Raw genomic sequence first — 27,198 nt, 5'->3', positions numbered from 1 at the left:
GGAGCGCTACCCGGGACGCTGTCACAGATATATCTGTTTTTTAAAACGTTAATTTCTCAAAATCCACTGGAGCACATATATTGAGACCCAGCAAAGGCACATCGGGCTAACAGTCCCTACAATTTTGCCAAGTTTCGTGCAAATCCATTCAGCCGTTCGAGCTAAAAGTGAGGCCAAACGCCCTATGGAAAACTCAACGCGTTTTGGGACCCCCCTTTTTTCTCGGCCCCCCTTAACGAAACCCCCCCAAATTTTCAGGGGCTGCTCAGAAACAAAATGTGCCATTTTCCTGAAAATTTCAGCCGATTCCGTCCACAAACGCCAAAGTTATTAGACATAGAATTTTCAAAAGTCCCATAGAGAAAAAATCCTAACTATATATACCTACTGGCGACCGCCAGTAGGTAATATATATATATATATATGTATGTATATATATATATATATATATATATATATATATATATATATATATATTCAGAGTCATCCATCCAGGGGCTCTCTTTGATAGTGCAGCCTTGTCCTCCAGCCATGAGAGTAGTTTCACTGTCTTCCACACTAATTTTTTAAAGGTTAGGGTGGTTGTCAATGTTTCCCAAAGTTGGTTTAGCCCCAATTTGTATAGACTGCACAGAAGGTATTTCTCAGCTGGTGATGTAGCGTGCGATTGTAACTCCTTCCACAGCTGTTCGTTTAGCGATTCCCGAGGAGCTTTTTGCACTTTATCCCATGTAGTGATAAAGGCCCCTTGTCTGGCAAATGATTATTTCAAGACGCCAAACTCAAGTCTAATTTGCATAGGTGAAGTGTATTTCGGCAGCCCAAAGAAGACCCTGTATGCAGTTGTTACTGTGGCATAGGGTATTTTCGCGTCCCTGCCTTTCTGTGCCTTGCTACCGTAGGTGATTGTTGGTAAGCGTTTTGCACGAACCACCTCAGCAAGTGGCAGGATCAATGGCCCAGTTAATTTAGAGTTTAATGTTTTTAGAGAGGTTGCTAGTTTAACCTGTTATGCCTTATACTGTTCTTCTGTGCCAAGAAATGGCCGCTAGTATCCAGCTTCACACCAAGATATTTATATTCTGTTGTATCTTCTATTCTGGTCTCTCCCCAAAACCAGGCTGCAGTTTGTCGCCTTTTTTTTCCCGATTGTCATTGTTCTCGTTTTGTCCAGGTTGATTGTTAAATCATTTGCTTGGGAGAAGTCCTGCATTGTGTTTAAGAGATGTTGTAGCCCTACTTTTGTTTTGCTGATCAGGACTATGTCGTCTGCATAAAGGAGACAGGGTAGAGCCGTGTCTCCTAATTTCGGGGCATGTGAATTGCAACTGATTAGCAGCGGGACTAAATCAGCTATGAACAGATTAAAAAGAGTTGGTGCTAATACACAGTCCTGTTTCAACCCTTTTTCTGTGGGTATGTGTCCTGACAGGAAAGTTTCATTACCCAGCTTCACCTGTAGCCACGTGTCCGTATGCAGATTTATTATTAAGTTGAGTAGGTACTGTGGAAGCCCCTAATGATGTAATTTGGACCACAGTCTAGTGCCATTGACATGATCAAAAGCAGCCTTGTAGTCGATAAAGCATAGGTACAGAGACGTCCGTGTAGCCTCGGCCTTGTCCATAAGCACTGCCATGCTTAATATGTTAGTTATTGTCCCAACTGGTTTTGCGAAGCCGGTCTGTTGTAGGGGAATTGCGGATTTTTCTTTTACCCATGCCTGGAGATCCTCCAGTAACAAACCTGCGAAGAATTTTATCACCAGATTTGTGGTTAGGGGAAATGATTGAACCTCTCCATGAGTTGGGCAAGATGTTCAGCGTTCTAATTTCTCTGAAGAGTGGGTCCAGTTCTTCTGTCCAAAAATTGCCTCCTGTTTGTAGAGTACTGGTGGAATTCCATTTGGGCCAGGAGCACCTTCTCTTCTCCCCTTTTCTATCTGTCTCTTGATGGCATCTATATGGTTCATTTGGTGGACCTCAGTTGGTGAGTCTGACCCTAATTTCCCAGAGTCGGCGAGGTCGATTTCGGTCCAGGCCTTCAGTGACGTTTGGCAGTCAGGTTCATTCTGACAGGCTTGACACTGCTCGCTGCGTTCAGTACCTTGTTGGAAGTGAGACGTGAGATATTTTGCCCAGACTTCCTCTGTGATATTCGAGGAGATGCCATCATGATTGTGATAAATAAATTGGTTTACAGTACTCCAAAATCTGGTACTATTGTTGTGTTTGACATCGGCATGTAGTTTGACCCATAGATCTTCCCCCATGGCTATATTCTCATCCTTTTTTAGTTTTTTGAGGTCTGCCCTTTGTTTCCGTAATGCTTGTAATTGTGTTTTATCGCTGGGCTTGGGCCGAAGGTGTCACAATAGTTGTTGAATCTTTTTTTTGCAAACTTGATTTCTTGCTTAGCAGTATTTGATATCAGTTTCGTGTCGCTAAATCTTTGCAGGTTTGGTGGTTTGGTCTTAGTCACTTGTCCTTTCATCACTGATAGGAAGTTTTTCCATTTCTCAACTTCGCCATCTCCGACCCTTGCGGCGAAATGTTGTTTTGCGGTTTCAAGCATCTCGCTGCCTGTGGCTACCTTGAATTTTATTCTTCTTAGATTGATGGTGGCAATTAATCCTTGGGGCTCCCGGCAGCGTTCGAATATTGGAGTGACTATTCTCAGTTCTATTTCTTGAGGCCGATGACCACTATCGCCTTTATTACCCAACTGAAACGATGCAATTTGTTGAAAAAGGCCTAGGGAGACGAAAGTATAGTCCAGAATTGAGCTTGTTTTTGTGGAGCTGTATGTCGTTACAGGAGGGTTGTCTTCGGGTAGTCTGCCATTTAATGCCCTCAAATTAAGATGTTCCAAATCCTCCAAGGTCGTTTGTCCTATTTTGGTTTGTTTGCATGCATGAAATTTGGTTTAGATTATGGTTTAAGTCCCCGGTTAAGATGAGGTCCGTTGTGAAACCCTCTCTTATACGTGTTTCCACAAAGTTGCACATTTCCTTAACTAGTTTGGTTTTATGTTAAGGTTGGATATACACATTTATTATCATGGTGTTAGGATCTGTTTTATTTATCGGTGGTGATGAAAAGAAAATAGTGACTGCTAGTGTTGATTGTATTGTGGGACCAAAGGTGCGGGCAGAATGAGCGGATGTGTTTGCGATGTATGTGACCAAGCCTCCTTGCAGATGACCATATTTTGTTCCCCTGGTGGCATTTATAAAGAAGCGCAAAAATCCTTGGAGATGAGGCGGGTCTATTACCCACGTTACTTGTAGTGACACTATGTCGAAGGCTCTAACATAGGTGACAAAGTCCAGGTCAGCTAGTTTGTTAGCGAGCCCATTTACATTCCAGGAGCAGATCCGTACTGTCCCCTTTGTATTTGCTGTATTTAGTGGGCAAGGGTATTGTCAATCTCTTGTGTTGCTTATGGTTCTCACGATCCATCTTGTATCTACTTCCCGAACTTGCGGTATAAAGGGATTGTTACAGCTTCTTAGTTCCTCAGGTTGTTGCCTCTTGTCACTACTACAGTGCCCTATGGCTCCTCTCAGCACTAATGTGGTTGGTCTACAGGCAGCCATCTCAGGTACCCTCAGGGGTTCCGGGGTTAAAAGGTCTGGATATCCTGGTTTGAAATACGGGGCAATGGTTATCCCCCAAGACTTTAGGATATCACCTTCTTTGAGTATTTTATGTGCTATTATTGGAGAGGACCTTGTTGCTCTTGTTTTTTCACCTGCCTTTAAGTCCCCGCAGTTAATAAATTCTATTGACTCCAATTCTGTCATTGTTATATCTGCCAATGGTGTTATGTGAGATAATAACTGCAGTATGTTGCCTCGGTTCAGAATGTCATGCCTTCCTTTAGAGGTGTATTCAGGTATGAACCATGTTGTGTTTGTTTCCCTCGCCCCTACCCGGTTAGAGACGTCTTTATGTTTTTTTAAGGTGGGTCGGCTTTGGTTCCCAACCGCAGGATTGCTGTTGGATTGTCTAACTCGCAGATGGTTAGTGGCTCTAGTGATACGCAGTTACCCCCGTAATTGTTGTGTTGATTGGGGGGCCTGGACATTGTAACCGTAGAGATGTTGTGGGTATTTGCAGGGTTGCAGTTGCCTGGACTATGATATTTATAGCCCGTTCTTCCCTTCGCCATTGATCTCAATCTTATCTCCGCCATCTTGAGGCGAATCTTGTGGCGCCTCCGAGTACAATTCATTAAGCTTTTTCTCCGGGGCCAGGAGATTCCAACTTGCGGCGGGTGCTGGGCCATATGAGGATGTTAATGAGCTATCCGCCCCTTGACTTTCCCCCTTTCCTCCTTGGGCGGCAGGCCCTTCAATCCCTTCCTCCTTGCCTCTGTCCTCTTGACGAGAGGACAGGAGTGGTATGTGAAGATCCCGCAAGTACGGTAGAGCGTGAACGCAGGGTTTTGCTTGCATTTAAAAAAAAATAATAAATTGTGTCGATTTTAGGCTGGAGTAGGCGGTATTTTGGCATTTTAGTCTCCGGCGTCAAGTTGCTATGCCTCATTGAGTCTGGTGTAATTTCAATTATGGTGCCCTCTACTTGCATTGCTGGTCTGGTCTAAACCTGCGGCTCAGCCTCTGTGCATTCAAGTGTTTTCAACTTCCTTTTCCGCTTGATTGTGTTGCTTGAGTTGTTGCTAACATTGCTTGTTCTACTAGCAGATTTGGGCACCCCGCGGACGTGCCCTGATCTCATGATTCCTAATCTATGAGATCTATTATGGTGATTTTTATTTGGGCTTTAATAGACTACTGCGTTCGGTGTTGCAGGCCTACTTCAGTCCAGGTTCAGTCCTGGCTCTGTCCAGTGGAATTTTCGGCGGGGGGATGCACGGCCAAAGCACGGCCGGTGGCTGCTGGTCACAGCTGCTACCACCCCCAAGTCTCAGCCTGAGCTGGTTGACCAGCTTCCAGTGCTTAAGGACGACCCTGGGCCCACTTGTGTGGGAGAAAGAGCCACAAGGGTCAGCAGGAGTCAGCAAGAGTCAGCGAGACAGCAGAGTCTGTGGACAACACTCAGGGACACGACACAGCAGCAGACTGGCGTGCTTCCCACTCACAGCTCATGGCTCACTGCAGCATGAGAACATAGGTACCTCCGCTCCTACATGACGTGCCTGAAAACCCTGAAACGCTGGAGAGACAAGCGGCCCCTGCCACGTTGGCCAAGCTTTTTGCAGCAATCTCCAGCGGCTCCTGCGGACAAGTTTCCGCTACTCCCCCCTCGGCTCCTGTATGCCGCGTCGGATAGCTTTTGCTGCTCCCCCACGGCTCCTGCTGCAAGCTTGAACTGACTTGGACAGACTTTCACAACTCCCCCCGCAGCTCCTGCCGCATTAATCCCGCTTTATTGTTTGCTGACGGGAGTCAGGGAGCCCGGGACCCTCCGATGAGAGAGGGCCTCAGGTGAGGAGTCCAAGCCCGTCTACGGCTTCCTGGCGGCTGGTGCTCAGTTGGTACACCGCCTACTCGCCTGCTCTGCTCCTCCGGCCGTGGCAAAAACGTGGACTGGATTCCGGCGTCCTGGGATCTTGTCAGTAGCCCTGGTTCGCCAACCCACCATCAAGCACCCAGGACTTGAGTATTTGAGCTCCCTTGCCAGACGTTTCCTTCCTGGTGAAACTGGTGGTGCTGGTGGGCCTTCTGGCGCAGGCTGGTAGGGTGCAGTGAGGCAGCGGAGGAGGGTGCGAGAAGGAGAAGAACGCAGCTAGGGCCTGAGTCCCGATGCCAAATCCTGTCTGCCACTCAGCTGTTTAGTGACCCCCCTCTTGGATCGTGGGGCGTCAGCTGCTCACAGTATGGCAAGGCAGTGTAGCCAAGGATGGAGCCAAGGAAGGTTGCAGACTAAGGGCTCGAATCTTGCACTGGCCCATCTGATAACATCTGCAGTGGTCCTCCACACCGCAGTCTCAACACCAACCTCCGCCTCACTGCTTTACTCTCGCTTCCTCACCACTCAGGGCCCACTCTTAACCCGCACCTGCACTCAGCAGTTTTGGCAGCGCCAGACAGTGTCTGTCCATGAGGTAATTGCGGCGGTAATTGCACTATGTTGGTTGCAGTTGGCCGGGACCGCTGTAATCCACTCCCCCGCTCCCGGCCTTTCCCGATTGTTATCAGAGGGAAATTCACCGAACATCACTGCGGGAATCGTGGAGGGAATTGCTGTGGGAACCGCCACTCACTCCTTGCCGCCACTGCCGAGGTTCTGTTCTGCTCCGCTCAGCTGCTCTCTCTCAGACTCGATCAATCAACCCGAGAACACCAATCACAGCGAAAAGCACCCATCTGTGGCAGTTCGCATTTTGGACAGTTCGGGAATTTTAGGTTATGAATCTGCCGGTTTTTCCAGTGCATCTGTGGAGTGATCCAGTGTTCCTCTGGGAATGTGTTGCAGTAAGATTTGGCTTGTTTTTGATAAAGGTTCCAATAAACAGGATTTTAAAAAACTGGATTTAAAGTGAACTGGTCTGCCCACCACAGTGCTTTTACGCTGATGCATTGGGCAATGGAATTCACTCAGCAATACATCAAAACCAGCAATGTGGGGAATCCTGACAATTTCGGTGAATCTTCGGATGAACACAAATGCTTTGTACAGATGAATGTGGAACAAATATTAAATAGAGCAGTCTCTCTATTTATAATGTGACTGAGTAGGAATATGCACTCACAACAAAGCTATTCAGTCTTTATGTGGCCAGTTCCCTTAATGCACTCCGAACTGGCTTTCCCTTTCACCTCGATTTGGGCCTGGGGTGCAGATTAAGGCGATTTTATTCATAAGAAAACTGTTCTCTGCCAAGTATTACCCAAGCAACAATCCAGTGCTCACTGGATTTGTAGGCAGTGTATTTTGAAAATAACAAAAGCAAAATAAAATGTGTTTTGTGATATTACCACTGTTCTGTTGTAAATTGTGCTTCAGTTGTGTTGGTCTGTTTTAAATTGTACTTTCTCCTTCCCCCTGCTGGGGCTCTATATTTTGCCATTTTCCCGCGCCCACTCGCCAGTCCTTCTACCTGGCGCTGCGTCCCCTGCGGCCCCGCCCCCCCCGCTCCCATTCGTCCATCTCCCCACACCCAGCTACTCCTCCCTCCCACCTCCCCTTCTTATGGCGGCCGCGCTGGTGCACAGAAGGCACACCAAGGCAAGCCCGTCTGCGCCCGTCGGCGCCTGGACCACGCCCAGCGTTAGAACCCCTGGACCCTGGAGATGCTACGACACCCGACTGCACTACGACGCCAGCACCCTGCATGTACTCAACCCTGGCCGAGAACACACCTGCTACTGGGCTACCCCGAAGCGCACCCAAGGACCCTTCACCTGTCAGAACTGCAAATTCACCAGCATCCAGCCTGCCAAACCGCCCACCAAGGAACCCAACTACCTCAGATGCATCCTCCTCCACACCTGCTCCGCCCGCAAACACGCCGTCAAGCTTTGGGACCTTCTCGACGCTACCTCCCCAGACATCGTCTTCCTGACAGAGACCTGGCTGAACCCCACCTCAGCCCCTTACATCGCCATAGCCATCCCGGAAGGATACAAGATCACGCGCAGGGACCGCACCAATGGAACAGGAGGAGGAATCGCCATCGTCCACAAGAACACCCTCAGAGTATCGACCAACACCGACGACAACCTCAGCACCGCTGAACACATGCACTTCCAGATCCACACCTATCCCAGCACAACCCTCAGAGGAACCCTCATCTACAGACCCCCCAGGCCCCGACCACAATTCAGCGACTCCATCGCTGACTTCATCAGCACGCACTCCCTCGCCCCCACGGACTACATCCCCCTAGGAGACCTGAAGTTTCATCTCGAGAACAACAACAACACCAACTCCACCACCCTGCTCGACAACCTCGACAACCTCGGACTCAGGCAGCTCGTGACAACACCCACCCACACCGCAGGCCACACGCTAAACCCCATCTTCTCCGCAAGCCCCCACGTCTCCTTCAGGCACACCACCGACCCCCACAATCTAACACCCTTACCCTTCAGGAAAAGCCTAAAAACGTGGCTGTTTCCCAGAGGCCGTTAATCCTAATTTCTTTACCTCTGACCATGCCGCTGCAATGGGGGCTGTGTGTAAAAATCTGAGCACCAAAATTCCCGTAGGGTGAAAGGTTTTGCGCTATATAAGAAATAAATACATACATACATACTGGACCGACCCCCACTGCATCCACTTCACCTTCAGGAAGCCCACCAAGCAGCACCGCACCCAACTGCTGCCTCGACGATGCTGGAGAAAAGTCACCGAGGACCAGCTCACCACCATCCTCGCCCAGAACTCACCCGCCGACTCTACCAACCCCAACACCACCACCCGCAACCTCAGACAATGGATCGACGACTGCGCCAACACCCTCGCTCTGCTCAAGACACCCTGCAACAGCCACATCAGTAAGAAAGCCACCTGGTTCACCGAAGACCTCCAGGCCTCCAAAAGAACATGTAGAAGACTGGAGAACTGGCTCCGCGAATGATCACCGGACAGCTATACCGCCCACATGAAGGCCGCCCGCAGACATCACCAACTCATCAGAGCCACCAAGAGGGCCTCGTTTGAGGACTGCCTAGACAACAATGCACAGAATAGCAAGGAGCTCTTCAACATCGTGAAGGAACTCTCCAACCCCAGCTCCAATGCCAATGACATCCCGCTGTCGCAAAACCTATGCGACTCACTGGCTACCTTCTTCCACCGCAAGATCACTGACATCCACAACAGCTTCAATGCACCGACCACCCCGACGACCACCGCCCCCACCACCACCACACGCACCAACCATCTACTCTCCTGGACAAGCGTCAACGACAAGGATACCAGCGAGATCATGAAGACCATCCACTCAAGTTCACTGCTAGACCCATGCCGTCACCACATCTTCAACAAAGCCAGCGCATCCATCGCACCCCATTCCAGCAAGGCCATCAACATCTCTTTCAAGACAGCAACCTTCCCGGAAAGCTGGAAACACTCCGAGATCAACGCCTTACTCAAGAAACCTAAGGCGGACCCCAAGGACCTCAAGAACTTCCGGCCCATCTCCCTGCTCCCATTCCTGGCCAAGGTCACCGAGAAAATCATCAACAAACAGCTGACCCGCTACCTTGAAGACAACAACATCCTGGACCCATCCCAGTCTGGTTTCAGCAGCAACCACAACACCGAAACCGCCCTCATCGCCACCACAGATGACATCAGGACCCTGCTAGACAACGGAGAAACAGCAACCGTCATCCTCCTGGACCTATCAGCCGACTTTGACACCACACCCTACGCACACACCTCCACGATGCCAGAATCCAAGGGAAGGTCCTGGACTGCACCACATCCTTCCTCTCCGACAAAACTCAGAGTGTCCGCCTCCCCCCCACCACTCCAATGCCACCGAGAGCATCTGCGGCATACCCCAGGGCTCGTCCCTCAGCCCGACGCTGTTCAATATCTACATGGAACCCCTCGCCCACATCACCCGTCAACACGACCTCAACATCATCTCCTACGCCGACGACACCCAGCTGATCATCTCCCTAACCATGGACCCTCACACAGCCAAAACCAACCTGCACAAAGGAATGAAGGCCGTCGCTGAATGGATGAAGAACAGCCAACTGAGGCAGAACTCTGAAAAAACGGAGGTCCTCATCCTTGGGTCCACCCCTTCGGCCTGGGACTGACTCCTGGTGGCTGACCACACAGGGAACTGCTCCGACTCCCACAGACCACGCGCACAACCTAGGGGTCATCCTCGACTCCACCCTCATCATGACTAAGCAGGTCAACGCTGTCTCCTTCTCCTGCTTCAACACCCTCCGAATGGTACGTAGGATCTTCAAGTGGATCCCCACTGAAACAAGAAGAACAGTCACCCAGGCCCTCGTCACCAGCAGGCCGGGCTACGGTAACTCTCTCTACGCTGGAGCATCGGCCAAGCTCCTAAAATGGCTGCAACACATCCAGATTGCCTCGGCACGCCTGATCCTCGACATCCCCTGCCGCAGCCACATCACTACCCACCTGAGAGACCTACACTTGCTCCCCATCAACAAGAGGATAACCTTCAAGCTCCTCATCCACGCACACAAAGCCCTCCACGACGCCAGCCCAGCGTACCTCAACAGACGACTCAGCTTCTACACCCCCACCCGCCAGCTCTGCTCTGCCAACCTCGCCGCGGTCCCCTGCATCCGAAGAACGACAGCCGGAGGCAGATCCTTCTCCCACTTCGCCGCCAAGACCTAGAACACCCTCCCACCAACCTACGGCAGACCCAAGACCAGCTGACCTTCAGGAGGCTACTCAAGACCTGGCTCTTTGATCAGTTGCAGCTCCCACCCCCAGCACCTTGAGACCCTCACGGGTATGTAGTGCGCTTTACAAATGTCCTGATTGATTGATTGATTGATTGATAGAAAAGCGAAGGAATCTGTGCAGCGGATATGTTGTTGCCTGTTAGAAGCAACAAACGGACCATGTGTTTACTCTGCATATGCTGCATTAAGTGCATATTATGAAGCACACATTTTAGCTGAGAATTACAAAGCCTGAATTTGATCAGCTCCACAACTCCTTCCACTCAGTAAAAAGATTTAGGAAAGCCAATGGGTTCATAGGGAAATGTGTGTGCAGGCTTCTTAGTTTAGAACCAATTGGAAAACGTATTAGTCAGTTTGCATAGAAAGATCAATAACAGCCAAGAAATCATGAAAGGAGACTCTTTGTGCTAAGTATAATTTTCCCCCTTGCAAATCAGAGATAAATTGTGTTTTTCAGACTAGTTTTAAATCTGGTCTTACTCGCAAGGGGCTGACACACAAAGTTACAGAGGTCAAAGGACATGTGCCCAACCCACAGCGTCTCTTCTTCTTTTTTAGATATGTCTTTATTAGCATTTTTCTTATACTTATCCAAACAGGAATTTTGGTCCGAAACACCATCTTTTACATGAGAATCTTTTCTTTGAATCGCCCGCTCCTACAACATATCATTACACATAATTCATAATTCTATCTTTGGGTTGTAGTATACATACAATGTGGTTCACTATCTTATTTTTCAAATTGTCATTCCTGTTTTTGATGCAAAAAAATTATATATTGTGGGGTTTTACATCGCTGTACATGCTTTTAAGCCATATCTTGTTTTAATGGACATTGAAACTGTCCCAAATCTTGGGAAATCATATGACATAACGCTGCCAGTGGTATGCCACTTGTATCTAGGATATTTTGAATAGTCTCCTGAGGGGTGTGGGGTTATTGGTTCGTCCCTAGCATTGCCCCATGTCTATTTCCCAGTAACAGTCAGAGGTGTCACTTTCTTTACCCATACTTGCCTCTGTGTGTCCCTGTTCATTGCTATGCACATCCTTCCTACCAGCCCAGGATATCATTGTTTCTGTCCACAACTCAGCTAGAGGGTGCGTGCTTACGGAGCCCTCTAGCCTCCTCCCTTTGCGAGTCTCTTTCTTCTGCCTTAGCCCAATCAATCCACTGTCTGTTCCCATATCATTATTGGGGGTCTTATCTGCGCTTTTCAGTTTATGGCAACTTGTCCGTGAACCAAAATTAGCACCAAGTCTACGAATCGGGACACCCTTTCTTAGCCTGCTGCCTAGGAAATAGTCCCAATAATAAACATACCTCAACCGTGCATGCCATTTATCTGTCCAGGGTGAAATTTATCTGGGCCAGCACCTCTTTCCAATATTCTTGCAATGCCCCACAACCCCATGTCATATGCTTGAATCCCACATCCTGGTGGTTGCATCTAGGGGATCCCTGTGTTTCCCCTTCATGCATGACGTTTAACCTATGTGGCGTAAGATTATCCCTGTGCACATAGTTGAATTGGATAAGTTTCAGTACAGCATTTCTAGAGATTTGTTTCAGGCTCTGCAACACGTGCGTCCATTCCGTGTCCCGAAGGTCTCTCCCCACCACTCTGCTCCATCTTGCCCGCAGACCTTCCAACTGTGTTTTCAAAATATTAATTAGTGCCCTGTCATGCCACTTCACTAACAGGCACATGCACCAAGCAAAGGAATTCCGATTCCTTAATAGCAATTATTAAGGAATTGATATCAAGGACTCGCTAAATAAATTGTGATTTCTATACATTCTCTAATGCGAATTGCAAATTGCGATTCGCTAGTAGGGAATGCCTAGAGGCCAATAGGAATGAATGAGACAGCATTCGCAACTTGCGATTACCAATTAGGTAATCGCAATTTGTGAATGCAATTTAAGGGTACTAGGGGGCCAAAGGGCCACCATGATGCACCCCCAAAAATGGTATGTGTGCACATGTGGCGCACACACATGCTACTTGCATTGCATTTAGGGAATGGAAAATTGCGATTCCCTAAACGCATTAGCAAAATATGCAATCACGAAAATTGCCATTACCTATTTTGTGAATGCATTTTGGGTTGATGCATCGGAAATGGTTTTTTACCGGTCGCAAACGGGCCGAACGGCCCATTTGCAACCGGTAAATAGCTTGATGCTTGTGCCCCTAGGTGTCTAGCGCAACTTAGTGTTAGCAGCACCTGCGTCTGTGGTTCCTGCTGTGCTTTAACCCATAACTCTGTAAACGTACCTACTATTCCGTGGTAGATAAGGAATTGTCCGCCAGCCAAGTCATAGTGGATGAGAAAGTCGTCCAATTGGATTAGCATGACTTCATGATAACAATATCCAACTTTTGTCACCCCAGCTTCTATCCAGCTGCCCATTTGAGCGCCCGTAAACAGAGTGGGTTGTATACCTCCAGGAAGACCTACCAGAGGCAAGCTTGGTGTGTACAGCCACATTTTGTCTGTGTGCTTACATCACCTTTTCCAACAGTAAAGTGCCACCCTCAGCAGCACCCCTGGTTCTTGTGAGGGAAAAGCGGGGGGAAGCAGCCCAGCCAACAATTGTTGACGGTAAATGATCGAGTTCGTAGCGTGTAGTGACTCCGCATTCCAAACTTCTGGCCATTGTGCTAGCCATTACAGTAGGGCCGTCAGATAATACAATTCAAACTCTGCGGCCCCAATGTCCCCTCATCTGTGGTTCTTTGTAGTGTAGCCAGCGCAACTTTATGTCGTCCCCCGTCCCAGATCAATTCATGTATTAATCTATTAAGCCCGGCGAACCACTGAGGAGGAATTATCACCGGGAGATTTGTGAAGTAATAAAGCAATCTGGGGAGCATAATCATTTTGGTCAGTGTGATCCAAGCCATCACAGGCAATTTAAGTGAGCACCAACATGGAACACACACCTGAAGAGACTGCAAAACTGGGGTCAACTTTCCCTCATGAAGATTTTCCAAGTCATGGAATACCTGTATTCCAAGATATTTAAAAGTATGTGGGGCCCAATTCAGATCTACAGGGATATCTACTGGACATTGTGTGTTTCCCAGTAGTGGGAATGTATATGCATTTTGGTTTGATCTAATTTTAACACTGCCAAGGCAGAGTATGTTTCTAACAATTCCAATCCGTGTGCCACCCCTCGTCGACTCCGACCACCAAAGTATATTAACCCCATAAGCGCTGCCATCGGCCGTTGGCCGACGGCAACGCTACCTCCCCAGTGCTGCCGTCGGCCATTGGCCGACGGCATTCCACCCGCGCACGGAAACGCCCGCACCGCTGTGGAATTACTGCCGCGGTTAACGGGTTAAGAGGTTATCTGCATAGAGTGAGGTGATGGATCTTTCCCCTCTATCCCCTGTCCATGTCGTGGGTCATGCAGTCTGAACAATTCAGCCAGTGGCTCAATGCCCAAAGCAAACAAAAGCGGGGACAATGGGCATCCCTGCTTAGTGCCCCTAAACATGTTGTACGATTGCAACACTGTGAGCCATCATAGCACAAAGAAAATTCCACTGTATCAAATCAAAGGCTTTCTGTAGATCTACGGACATTATTAGCGCTTCTGGATATTTCTTCCCGTCCGGGTGGTGCATTACATAAAAGACCCTAGGGATAATGGCAGATGTGGCTCTTGTTGGGATAAACCCGCTCTGGTCTGGTGGACTAAGTGTTGCATGTGTGGGTCGTGCTGGAGTCGTGCTGCCAACATCTTGCTAAGAATTTTAAAATCCACATTCATTATGGAGAGGGCTCGGAACCCCGATACTCGTGCTCCCATTTGTTTCATTTTGGAAAGGGTCACCACCAGGGTATCCCTCGTAGAGGCCGGCAGTACACTGGTCTCCAATGCCTATGCTAATAGGATTTCCAATTTGGGAGTCAGGATTTGCCCCAGTGTGGAATAATGTTCCGCCGGCAGGCCATCAGCCCCTGTTGCTTTCCCATGGCCATTTCCTGTATAGCCCCCCGAATTTCCTGAGCTGTCACCGGGCCTCCTAGATCTGCTCGGAATCGAGTATCTAATGTAAGTAGTGGTAAAGGTGACAGGAACTCCCTATGTCATCTACAACTATCTGGTTCGGTGCATCATACAGCTGTTTGTAATAGGTACTGAATGCCTCATTTCTTGCTGTGGGAGAGTACAGGATCATTCCATCTGTAGATGTAATGTGGGTAATGGGCATCCCCTTGACTCCGGATGTATTAGCCATGCAAGTAATCTACCCACCTTACCTCCCTCTTCATGTACCCTAATATAGTATTCCCTTAAATTTTAGTTTCTCAGCCTCTCCAGTACAATATTATATTTCTTCCTCATGTCCAGTAGTCTATGTGTTTGTGCCTCTCCCGACAGTTGGCGGCCCTGCTCTTTAAGTGTGTTTTCCAACCCGTTCAATTCTGCCAGTAGCTCTTTCCTTAGACCCACCACATGACTAAGGCAATATCCCCATATCACCACCTTCAGTGCTTCCCAGTCTAGTCATAGAGATTGACGAGCCATCATTATACCGAAAATATTCAGTTACAGCCTCTTCTGGTGAGTGTCCAAACTGGTAATTCGTCAGGATTTCAGGGCACAGCCGCCAAGTTGGGTTAGCCGTCGGGTCCCTCACTGGACAGAAGTTCAGGAGTAAGGGATTATGATCTGAGAGAGTACGCCCCAGATATTCAGAGTGGGCCACTGCCATGATCAGTCTGTCAGAGCAGACAAGCATGTCAATTCTGGTGTGAAGATTGTATAGGTGAGAATAATAAGAGTAGTCCTGATTCAGTCCATGTTGCACCCTCCAAGCATCCGTCAGTTTCCATTTACCCAGCTATTCCCTAAATTTGCTAGCTAATTTGGAGACTGATGTTTCCCACAGTGGAGGGGTGGACCTATCTAATTCCACATTCGCAAAACAGTTAAAATACCCTCAGAGAAACAGGTCTGATGTGCTCAGCGTTGCCAGGGACACAGACAGTCTCTTCAAAAAGCTAATCTGGTCATGTTTAGGGGCATATATGCTTCCCAGCATAAGTTCCCGTCCCATCAGCCTCCTCTGTACCATAACATATCTGCCCATTGTCTACATGTGCATGTAATAGTTTAAACGGGACTCCCGCTCTGATCTAAATTAAAGCAACCCCTGGAAAATGAAGAGTAGGAGGTAGCATGTATTTGGCCCCTCCACCTACGTCGCAGCCTGATCCCCTCTTATGCTGTCAAGTGGGTCTCCTGTAGCATGGCTATGAGTATGGACAAGGTAACTGTGTATTTTGTGACGTTTGATAGGCGATCCCATCTCCATGATGGGAGCTTTTTATCTTCAATGTAGACATGCCTTATAGTCATACCATTCCCGTTCCCACCCCCTCCCTCTTTCATCCATCAAAAATGTACATTCCATATGCACCACTGGACAAGAACTAAACCCCAACCTCCAACAACTCCCCTCCCCTAGAGCAGTGTTACAAAGGCTTGCTGCCCAAACTTAAAAAACAATTAAGAAAGTTTAGAGGTAGAAGGCACCTAACCACATAGTGGTAGTACCTATCTAGCCGGGGGCGTGGTACAGAGAAGTCTTGCTACTCTCCTGTTTCTGCCTACCCTCAATGTAAGGCCCCTACATTTCTATGATGAACAACAGCCTCTCCGCTGCCCTTCAGCACCATTCTCATCTGTTTCTAGTATTATTGTCTGTGGCAGAGTATTACACCCCTCCGGCCTCGCCATCGTATTCATTATCTTGCAAGATAGCTCTCCCTCTTCGCCCCGATTCTTGCCCCCACCCCATCACCTGGGCCAAACAACAACACTGCAGGTTCAATTCATATCAGTTCATCCACAGAGCCATGGGTAATCACTGGAAACGTTTCTTCACTCCTCTCTGATTCCCCTGTATCAGAGTGATCTGTTCTGTGTTCAGTTGATTCTGCTATTCTGTCTCCTTCAAGTGGCTTTGAGAGTACCTCTGTCACTGCCTTAAGTGCCGCTTGTCAATCTCTCGCCGTCTGGGAGGAGGTAGGCTTCCGTAATATGGGCCTCTTGATCACTTTCCATTTTCTCCTCTTGTTAGGATGAGGCTCTGTTTTCTTGTCTCTTTCCAGTCTCTGTGTTTGCGCACCCGGAGAATCATAGAAGTGTGTATTCCCCTCAATCTGTATGCAGAGTCGGGCTGGGAACTGCAATGAGTACGGTATACCTTCCGTTCTCAGGGCCTTTTTCACCTCTAGGAATGATGCACGTTGAGCCTGTACTTTCGCTGTAAAGTCCGGGAACATTGACAATATACTATTCTCAATTACATATGGGCCATGGCATGTGAATGCTGGATTATGATATCCCGGTCCACAAAGTGTAGCAGTCTAGCCACCACTGGCCATGGTGGTCGCCCCAGCCCCAACTGCCACGCGGGTACTCTGTGTGCTCTTTTGAGGGCAAAGAGCTTGGAAAGGGACCCTGGCAGTATCATCTTCGAAAGCCATTTATCCAAGAATGCCACCACGTCTGTTCTTTCCATGCCCTCCGGGATCCCCACCACTCTAATGTTATTGCAGCAGTTGTGTTCTTCTTCATCTTCGGCCCTCCTTACAAGTGTGGTCACCCTAGTGGCTAATTCCTCCAGTTAATGTGTAGCTTTTTTTTGTTCTGGTTGCATCTCTTCTAAGGCACGTTCCACCTCCTTCACCCTATCTGCCAATTTGTGGTGTTCCGCTTGAAGCAGCCCTACCGACAATGTCCCTATGTCTTGCTGTAGGGTGGCTTTCGTGTCTTCTATGGCGGCCAATATTGTATCTAGGTGAGCATATATGGACTGGCCCGGTCCTCCCAATTCTTCCATTACTGTGTTGTTGTTGCTCTGAGTGGAGTCTCCTGATTCGGGTGGCCTCCATTCCTTGTTTAGCCTTGGGTTTCCCCATCTGTGGTCTTGATTGTTTGCAGCTGTTTTCACAGAAGCCAATATTAGTGTTCTATAGAGGTGTTCACTGCACCCTCCTTCCACCAAGAGCGACTGGGTTGTAGCCTCCCTCAGTATTCTTTCTCCGTCCTCCTGTTCGATAGTGGTTACTGGGACAGCGCGACTCGCAGCTCCCAAATGGTCAGTAAGAAGGCACACTGGGCACCTCCTGTGCTCAGATCACGCTGTCCGCTGTGTTGGAGGTTCGATAATTCAGTGTCTTCCTGCCCTACTTCAACATGCGGCAGGGCTCTTGCTGTCCGTCTGAGAGGTCTCCCGCGGTGCTGATCCCTTGTGATCAGTTCATATGACTCCGCAGCCACAGACTAATGCCACCTGTGCTCGGAGCTCTGGCCTTCTTTCAGCTGAAGGTGTGCCGCTGGGTTTGCTCTGACTGGGGGGAGAATCCAGGCCCTCCCCTTGTGCTGCGTTGTTTGGTCTGGCTAGGGGGATTACATCTGTTTACCCCTATTGCATACATTGAGCCCTTAAGTGAGTCCTCACTCCCTCGCCTCACATTAGCAACGCTCTTTGCCGCTTCAGCCCAGGCTTTCTTCACCTTCCGGTCTAGTGCAGGCCAGCTCTCCCGACTATGGCGCGCCCGTCTTCTGTGACAACTCTGTAGCCACCACCTAAAGATCCAGGTCATCGCCAGACCGCATCCGCTTCCTGGTCACTTTATCTTGGAGGCACGGCATTTCTTCTATTCTTACCACAATATGTTCCTGGTCAGCCTCCTCACTATGAGCACCTCCCAGCCACTATTTGCTGTGCATTCGCTCCGTGTTCCGGGCGCGGTGCTGAGTTGTCGTCACCAGATCAATTATGGGACAGGCCCATGGCTACACCTCTGATCGGTGCTCTCGATTTTGAGGGAGACCACGTTGCACAGCGTCTCTCTTTGGCTCCGCAGGCCGCAGCATTCACCGGCCCTCCAGTCCTCGGTCCCACCTTGGAGCGCAGTCGCAGGTATGACCCACTCCCATGCTTCAGAGGTTCTACTCAGTGCGTGGGCAGAGGATACCGGTCTCAGATGCCATCAGCGTACCTTATATGGTAGGATTCTGTTTTAGGCGGGGACGGGGCGCTTCACTGAGCGCCCGTCACTGTCGTCATCTTGGCCACATGCCTCCCCCGACCCACTGCGTCTTTAACCTCAGGAATTTTGCAGCGGTCATTCCCAGGGAGGTAACAAACAATGCAGATAAGTAATTTTAATGTCAAATAATTCTGTGGGACTTAAATATAATTTCAAAAATATCAGTTGACTCACAAATCGTGTCAAATATATTGTGATGTCAAAAATATTATGGGGCACGATATTGCAATGTTTTTAGGTACGATATATCTTTTTTAATACAGTAATATGTTATAGTGTTTTTAATAATTTTGTTGTGGTTTATTAGTTTGGTGTTATAAGTTATTATTTTAAGGTAAACTGTGTGTAATTTCTTTAGCATACATTATTTTATTTCTGATTTGGTAATATATTTAAAGAATCGCTTTTATTTTATTTTTGGGATTTTGGTTTTATAGGGAAATTGGCAAGTACTTTTTAATTTTTAATTTTAAACTAATGTAATTTTAATAGCGATTTGTAAAGCGCCTGGTGACCCAAGGGCATCCCCGCGCTGTAAGGAGTTGTAATCCAGATGAGGGAGAGGGAGAGGGGAGGGACATTTATTTGGGGAATAGATGTGTCTTCAGTTTTTTGCGAAATACCAGGTAATTGGGTTCCAGTCTGAGGGAACGTGGGAGGGAGTTCCATCCAGTGGCCGCTTGAACAGAGAATCGTCGTCCTCCTGTGCGTGTCCTTTTGAATTTGGGAATGTTGGCCAAGTGCTCATTCTCGGATCGTAGGGATCTGGGTGCTTTGTAGGGGGTGATCATGCTGCTAAGGATCGCGGGGCCAGATCCGTTGATCAGTTTGTGTGTCGTGCACATGGCTTTGAATTCCACCCTTTGGCGCACAGGGAGCCAGTGCAAGGCCTTGAGGGCAGGTTTGGCGGACACTCTGGAAGGAAGGTTCGTGAGCAGACGTGCTGCAGCATTCTGTGTCCGCTGCAGTTTCGTCATGGTGGCCTCAGGGACTCCCAGGTAGACTAATTAGAAATAGATTCGTTTTTTATTTTAATTTGTTATTTTTATTAATAGTTATGTAATCTGTTATTTTTAATTACTTAATAGATCATTTTAAATGAATTAATATTGTTGCAATGTTGTTATTTAGACTATTGATTTTGTAAATTATTTAATTGTTTTTAATAGTCTGTTTAGCAATTCATTTTATTGTGTTAGTTTTTGTATTAAATAATTAATTGTTTGTATTATTATTATTTTTTAAATCAGGTGTATTGTTATTTTTTCAATTTGTTTTAGTGGGTGTTGGGATTTTATGATTTTAGCATCAGAAGTCTTTTAAATATATAAATGTAAAATGTTTTAATTGATAAATATTATTTAAAATAATTGTATTTATAAAGTTAAATGTTAATGTGGATATGTGAATCTGTAATTATTTTATAAATTGCATAATGTTAAAAATATGATATATTTTACACATTTAATTAAATAAATGTTTTTAAATATAATTTAAACTATTTTGTATGTATATATATATTTTTTTTCAGAGTGGAAATAGTAAATCTGGGCCTTGCAAAGTCCAGCACTTCTCCTAATGTTGCTTATGATGGAGTGGGAACAATACATCTGGCCCTTTTAATGTCCAACACTTCCATACTTTGCTCAGGTTGAAAAGGGAATAGTAAATCTAACCCTTCTGAAGTTCAACACTTTCCCTACAATTGCTTATGTTCAAAGGGGATTAGTAAATCTGACCACACCGAAATCCAACACTTTCCCTACAGTTTCTTATGTTGGAAAGGGAATAGTAAATCTAACTAACCCCTTCAAAATGCTACACATTCCCTATTGTTGCTCAGACTTGGTGTGGGAACAGTAAATCTGACCCCTTCAAAGTCCAACACTTTCCCTGACTATTGCTCAGTTTTGAGTGGAAGCAGTAAATCTCCAGCACTTTCACTTTGTTGTTCAGGTTGGAGTGGGAATAGTAAAACTTAGCCGTTTAAAGTCCATCACTTTTCCTAGTGTTGCTTACATTAGAGTTGGAATGGTAAATCTGACCCCTCTGAGTCCAACACATTCCCTATGGTTGCTTATGTTGTAGTGTGGGAATAGCAAATCTCCCCAATCCAAAGTCCAATACTTTCCCTATTGCTGCTTAGTTTGTGGTGGGAATAGTGAATTTGACTTCTTACAAGTCTAAGGGCTTGACTGCGATCTTGGTGGATGGGATACTCCATCACATACATGAGGGATATCCCATCCGCAGAATTTTAAGTTCCAGTACATCCTATTGAACTTGTAATACGGCACATAAGATAACCGTCACATTGGTGATGTAGTACCCATCCCCCAAGATCGCAATCAGGCCCTAAATCTTTCTAAGTGCATTTTAGATTTTTTTTTTTAGGATTTATTTTTTGTGGTTTCATTTAAAAAGTATTGTATTGTATTTTTAGGAGTATTGTTATTTTTTATTAATTTATTGCTAACTGTACAAGCCGATTAATCACTCTATTGAGCCAAGAATTAAAAAGATCACAGTGTTCTTTGATTTGATTAATGCGAGCAAAAAAGAATTTGTTATGTTTGGGGTTAACTTCATCTGATTTTAAGGTTCTCCATTGTCCTGTGAATTATGTTTTCTTGCATGGTTCGGATAAAACACACAGTGCAGGCAATTTCTATTTATAACAAAATTATTAGACAATGGGCACTGTTGCACCAACATATAAGTAATACTTATATCAGAAATACATAGCTGATCCAACATACATTTTTGTACATGATTAGATGAGCCTGTACAAGCCAATTACCCAATGAGGATCTGTGTTTTATGACGCCTTTCATATTAGATAAATGATTTCATGTCAGCTTTTCATCACATGTGATATCCAAGTTAACAGCCACAGTTTCAAGATGTAATCCTTTATAGCATCATGGGAAATGTAATTTGGTCCAACAACATCTCTTTGCCTTGCTTTTTGTGCCAATGCCATAAAAGGAGTTTAAGGTTTCATTGTGTTTCTAAACTTTTCAGGAGGAACTGCAACCCTACCGGTGTACGGATGACGAGTGCCATGCTGCCTACATAAACAAGACTGATGACTGGCAACCTTAGGTGATACACTGTTTACATCAAGCAGTCAACAATCAAGATCTAGTATGTATAAATTAAATAAAAAGAAGCCAAAAGGCAGCAACTTCTTAACTCTCCTTATGACGGACACTTTATCAGTGAGATTATGTCCTCGCTACAATAGACGGATGCCCATATATAAAAGAACAGTAACACTATACTCACTAAGGGCCTTATTTATGAGGCCTTGCGACAGTTTTGCACTTTTGTTGCGTCACTTTTTGGGACGCATCGGCGGCGTAAAACATGCCTCTTGTTACGCTCTATTTACAAAGTGACGCATCTAAGCAGATGCGTCACTTTGTAAACCCCTGCACTACATTATACCTGCGTCAGGAATTATGTATGCAGGGTGGGCGTTCCCACGTAAGTAAGCCTCATAGAAGTGGCGCAGTGAAATCTACCAGATTTCACTGCGCCACTTCTAGGGTGCAAATGCGTCAATATCTTACGCCTGCCTCACAGCAGACGTAAGACTGATGCAGGCCCTTTCACATGGGGCTTGCCCCATGTGAAAGGACACATTTCTGGTGTTGCGTCACATTTGTGACACAATCCAGCAATGCATCACTTTTGCGCCATACAGATACGTCATAAATACTGACGTATCTGTAACTCCTTGCAACATAATGCGCCATACAGTAAATAGGACGCATCAATTATGTCGCAAGGAGGGCACACTGAGAAGTGACACATCGCTGCTTTTACGCAGCGATGCGTCACTTCTCATAAATGAGGCCCTAAATGTGGTGTTGTATTCCCAGTTTGTGGAGATAAGCAACGTATACAGACCTTTGAACAGTGTTAAATGCGCCTTCAAGGTCAAAATAGGGATAGTAAAATGGAGGACTGAATTTCATGAGGTCAGAAGTTATCAGGCCAGAAAACACACAAGAGATTGATATGGTCGACCTGAGTCGGAGAAGCCTGTTGGCATAGAAGGAAATATGCTAATAACAGAACCTCAGCCCTTGAAGACAAGAAGTACATATTGAGTATTATTAGATTTTAATAGCAGGATATAACATAGCCGGAAAACAGTAGTGGCTTGGTAAATATGGGTCATCTTTCTCATATAAAAAGACCATTGTGTAACATTCCCACGACTTGAAATTCATCACCAAGCACCAGTATGGTTCCATAACGCGAGAGGGAATCATGCCCCACCAATTTGAAAATCACTGTAGGGTGAACACAGCTTAGCTGTCGGTCACAGTTCTTTAGGCAGTGTGTTTAACGTCATTAATAAGGATCGTCGCAATCCCTAAAATGTCTTCTTGGGCTGTGGGATAAAACACATCGCCTTATACGGATATCAAAATAGACCATACCTTCTTAGGGACTTAAACTTCCAGGCAATTGCTATTCTCAGTCAAACTGGATTTCAGAATTAAATAGTCTTGAAGTTTATCGTACGCCTCAAGCATACTTAAGTTTGAAGGTTCGTGTGGAGAGATGACATTGCCTAATTCTGAAGCATAAATAGGGGGCCTTTTTTAAAGGTAAAGTGCACACTCAAGTATCAACAAGATTTAACCCTCAACCATATGTGGCTTTCATGTCAAGCAGCACACTGGAGTTGCACCACTCTTCAGCATCGCTGCACTTTCACCATAGAACATTAGCAATTGTAAAATAATTGTTCCTGTGTATGCAGAAATAGGCAAGACATGCCATGATTTCGACATCTGTGTTGAAGTAAACTCATTCCAAGCTTTTTTATGCAGCAAGCGCACCATTTACCATAATCTGTTGATAGCCAAAAAAACATGAAGTATGCGGGCACAACAATTCCAATGTTCTCACATGTTTTCTCTCTCAGTTAAGCTTTTCTATCCAAAGTCAGAATAATTGCGTTAAAAGTGATTAGAAGCACATGAACACATGATTTCATACACAGTATTCTTAGATTGAGCATATTACAATAATTATTATAGGAGACAGTGCACGCCTGGGGTTTTGTACAGATGAGTAAGTAGCTTATCGCGTCAGTATGAGGACTGCACCTTAGTATTTCATCCCAGTGCCACAGTAAATACCCCTCCTCCCTATAGTAGGTAGGAGAGGCCTTCCGGGAATCCATAAGGAAGCCATATTGAGCCCACAGTGCACTTAAGGGCAGGGCCACCAGGGGTGGCTCTAGGCTCATGGTGGCCCTGGGCAGGGAGCGTAGGCAGGGGGCCCTGGAAGAGGGGGTCCGGGCGGGGCGGAGCGCGGAGGCCAGAGAAGGGGGGGTAAGGGTGTTTGGAAGTGGAACAGAGCCGGAGGCTGCCAAATCCCTGCCAAGGGCCGCCACGCAAATATGTATCCATCCTCAGAGGATTATTATATTAAGGTTATATATTGGTGTGGTGGCCCCTGGGCTTTGGTGGCCCTGTGCAGTGGCACGGCTTGCACATGCCTAAAGCGGCCCTGGGGCCACTGAGAGTCCTCCCTTTGTTGCCTTTTTCTATGGTGAATCCCTCCCTAACACTAACCCTTAAACAACATGCCACTGATCAGTGTACGTTACATTTCTTGCTCTTGAGTTTTTGTACTAACGCTTCCGATGGTGCACAGTGTTCACAATCCACGAACTGGCCTGCAGAAAAGTGGGTGCGCGACTCACAAAGCTGGCAAGGGACAGCCACCTGTACAATATCCTGGGCTTACTCTGCTAAACAATGGCTGCAGCAGAACACGATAACGCCGACGAATCTATTTAAAAATCACGAGGCAGAAGAAAAAAACCACAGGCGAGACCGCTTTCTGCTGGCTCCACACTGGCCTCTTTCACTACACTGGGATACTCGAACCTCCATCCGGCTCATGATGGCTTTGCCTTCTGCACAGAACGGACATTGGCAGTGGATAATGTAAAACTTTCTGCACAATGATCATAAAAAGTTAAGTACGTAGAACTGCTGTGCTGCACAATCGAGGCGTGCCGGATGTCGTCTGTGGGCCTGAGTCACCCCGTCTTATTTGGAGATTGTTTTCGAGTTGTTTTCTTTAAAGTAAGAGCTGACAGCTGAGCCGCATTTCCCTGTGCGAGGCTTGAATTCACCATCTCGCCGACCCTTCCCCAGGGTACTCTGCTTTTCATCCTGAAGAATAGAGTGAAATACACACTGCCCGCCTCTAGCATTTCTTTTGCAAATTATCAGGCTTCGGACACACGGGGATGGCGGGGGCTCAGGGGTGGCATTTCCTGCTTTTCGGTCTCCTTCAGAAACCGAAAGCACCAGCCACAACCAATGTAAGAGGAAAGGAGACATATATTCTCAAAGATTGAACTTTGAACCTTGAACTTCCATGGCCCTGAATTGTTACAAGCCACTCCTTACTTGAGCAGTAATTACAAGCCCTAACAAGAAATCCGTTATATTAATAAGAAAAACCGGTTACACTGTTGTGCTCTCTTCATCACCCGTAGTACCCTGAGCAGATGGCACATTTCGCCTCACTGTGCCATGTTCTTATGCCTATTTTCGATGTACAGTTTTATAATATAGGCGCACACCATCCGAGGGTACTGAAGCGCTTTACATGTGCACCAGATACATTACACAAGAGCACATTCAGTTTTTTGCAGGCACAAGGGTGAATATGTGATTTGCCCAGTATCACAGGATGTTTAGGCGACGCCGTGACTCGAACCTAGCTAACTCCATAGTCGGCAGCTCTGGCCGTTGCGCCGCCTCCTTTAAGTGTCGCGTTTCTGGCTCTGCACATGATGTCTGAAATAGGCCTCTTAAAAAACAGAAAACCAATACATCAGTGCAGCCCTAAACATTGTGTTTTTTACAAACAGAATTTACATATTTATAAAAGATCTTTAACAAACGCACCCACCCCCTCTGTGAGTTTTTTTCCCAGCATTGCTCATAGCAGTATGACTTGCCTCGCTGTACTCGGCTTTTACATGCTTGGGGGTCTCGGACACCCAGCTGCCCCTCTTTCCTCGACTGGCTTTGATGCTCTGAGACTTGCTTCCTCGCCCTGCGGTCTTTTGCGGCTGACCCTCAACTCCCCTCACTACACTGGGCTCGGTTCTACGTTTCTGGTGGTATTTCCTGTTGGGGTGAAGGGACTGCTTCCTTGCACTGGTCAGGCCGCTTCTGCAGCCCTGGACAGTAGCACAATGGCACACTCTCCCCACCCCCACACATTTCCTGAACGCTGTCTGGGTCGACAGATGCGTCACATCTGGGCCCACGTGGGGTTAGAGGTGGCGTGTACTGACAGAGGAACGAACAATGCATAGGAAACACGTAGGAAGTTACTGTACAACAAGGACAGGTAAATGTTAGTCTGTGCCAAAAACGTTATAGAAGTTTGCCTATTAATTAGCCCTGTAATGTCATTTTCAAGTAGTCCTTCTGTCAGTGGGGGAGACATTCGCGTGGAGGGTGGGGGTTGTTGCCAGTGTTCAATCCTGTCTCGCGGTCTGGTAGTAAACAGTGAAAGTACACAAAGATATGGAACTGAAAGCACCCGTCGCCCCACCCCACCCTCCTGCCTGTCACCATCCTATCATGCACACTAAATGTGCACACTGTTCCCGGCTGGGAGCCTCTCTCCCCACTGAGCCCGCCCGTCTGCTGGTTTGACTCATGTCCTGCGCGCATCTTGCCCCATAGACAGATTACGGCTAGCGAGCGAGACCTTTGTTAAAAAAAAAAATTCAAGACAGCTTACAAAATCAAAAAAGCTATTAATACAAAATAACAAAATCGACCAATGGGTCAATTGATTCAACCTGAAGAAATGCACCGGCAATAAGAAGTCCCAAAAACACGAGTGGGTCTTCACATTATTTGTTTACAGAGGCAAATTGATAAAAAAAAAACATAAAAAGATGGGTATGGAGGTAATACGTAAACTAAAAAACCAGCAGGAAACTCACCCCATCAGATCCTGGGTAAACAGCACGCCTGACTGGGACTGCAGACAGTTATCTGCTCTTCCTAACGTGCGGCTTATTGGATGCTTCTGTAAATGTCCACAGATGTATCCAACTTTGCATCATCCAGGGAGCAGCATCGAAGAACTCCGGCATTTTCCACGGTTCGGCCAATCCTTGGAATCCGAAGGAAATTCCTGATATCTCGGTTTCTTCCCGAGTATTGTGCCACAGCCGGCGTGCCCGCAGGAAACAGAACACACAAGAAAGAGGCTGATGTCTGTGTAAGCTCTCAGGGTCGAGGGAACACTTGGGGGTCTCGCAGGCGAGGCTTTTCATTGGACGAGGGGCTATTATTAGCTGCCGCTATCCCGCCCCTCCTCTTCGCGGCTCCTTTCTACGAGAAGCCAATCCCTGTGCCGATGAAGTTTTCTTTACAGAGCCCTGCCAAGCAAAGGGCAGCTTTCGCATTCAAGATTCAACAGCTTAAGAACAGCTTGCCATTGAAGGACGCCATTTCCTGGCCAATTAGCAGGCAGAGACAGTCTGGGCGAGGGGAGTGGAAGCCCCCGAAAGAACCGAAGACAAGGGGATGGCAAAACAAACGATCTTATTATGTCGGTCTTTGTTTGCTACAGTCTGTTAGAACCAAATTTCAAGGATAAGGGTAGCGCTTTAAATGACCACGTTTATTGTAAAACATGATGCGC

The 27,198-nt window shown here is 46.9% G+C and overlaps 1 protein-coding gene across 1 annotated transcript in view; it reads right to left on the bottom strand.

Annotated features, from left to right (window-relative positions):
• The window catches only part of LPAR4 (lysophosphatidic acid receptor 4), a 123,151-nt gene extending 96,242 nt beyond the window's left edge, over positions 1–26,909 (bottom strand). The window contains exon 1 of the mRNA XM_086918747.1: positions 26,492–26,909. The gene's annotated coding sequence lies outside the window, so the exon portion shown is untranslated. The remainder of the gene's footprint in view (positions 1–26,491) is intronic.
• Between the last annotated feature and the right edge of the window lie 289 nt (positions 26,910–27,198).

This window comes from Lissotriton vulgaris, chromosome 4_1 (assembly GCF_964263255.1).
Source record: "Lissotriton vulgaris chromosome 4_1, aLisVul1.2, whole genome shotgun sequence".
NCBI classification, from domain to species: domain Eukaryota; kingdom Metazoa; phylum Chordata; class Amphibia; order Caudata; family Salamandridae; genus Lissotriton; species Lissotriton vulgaris.
Note: the sequence above shows the minus strand (reverse complement) of the source record. Positions and strands in the feature narration are given on the sequence as shown.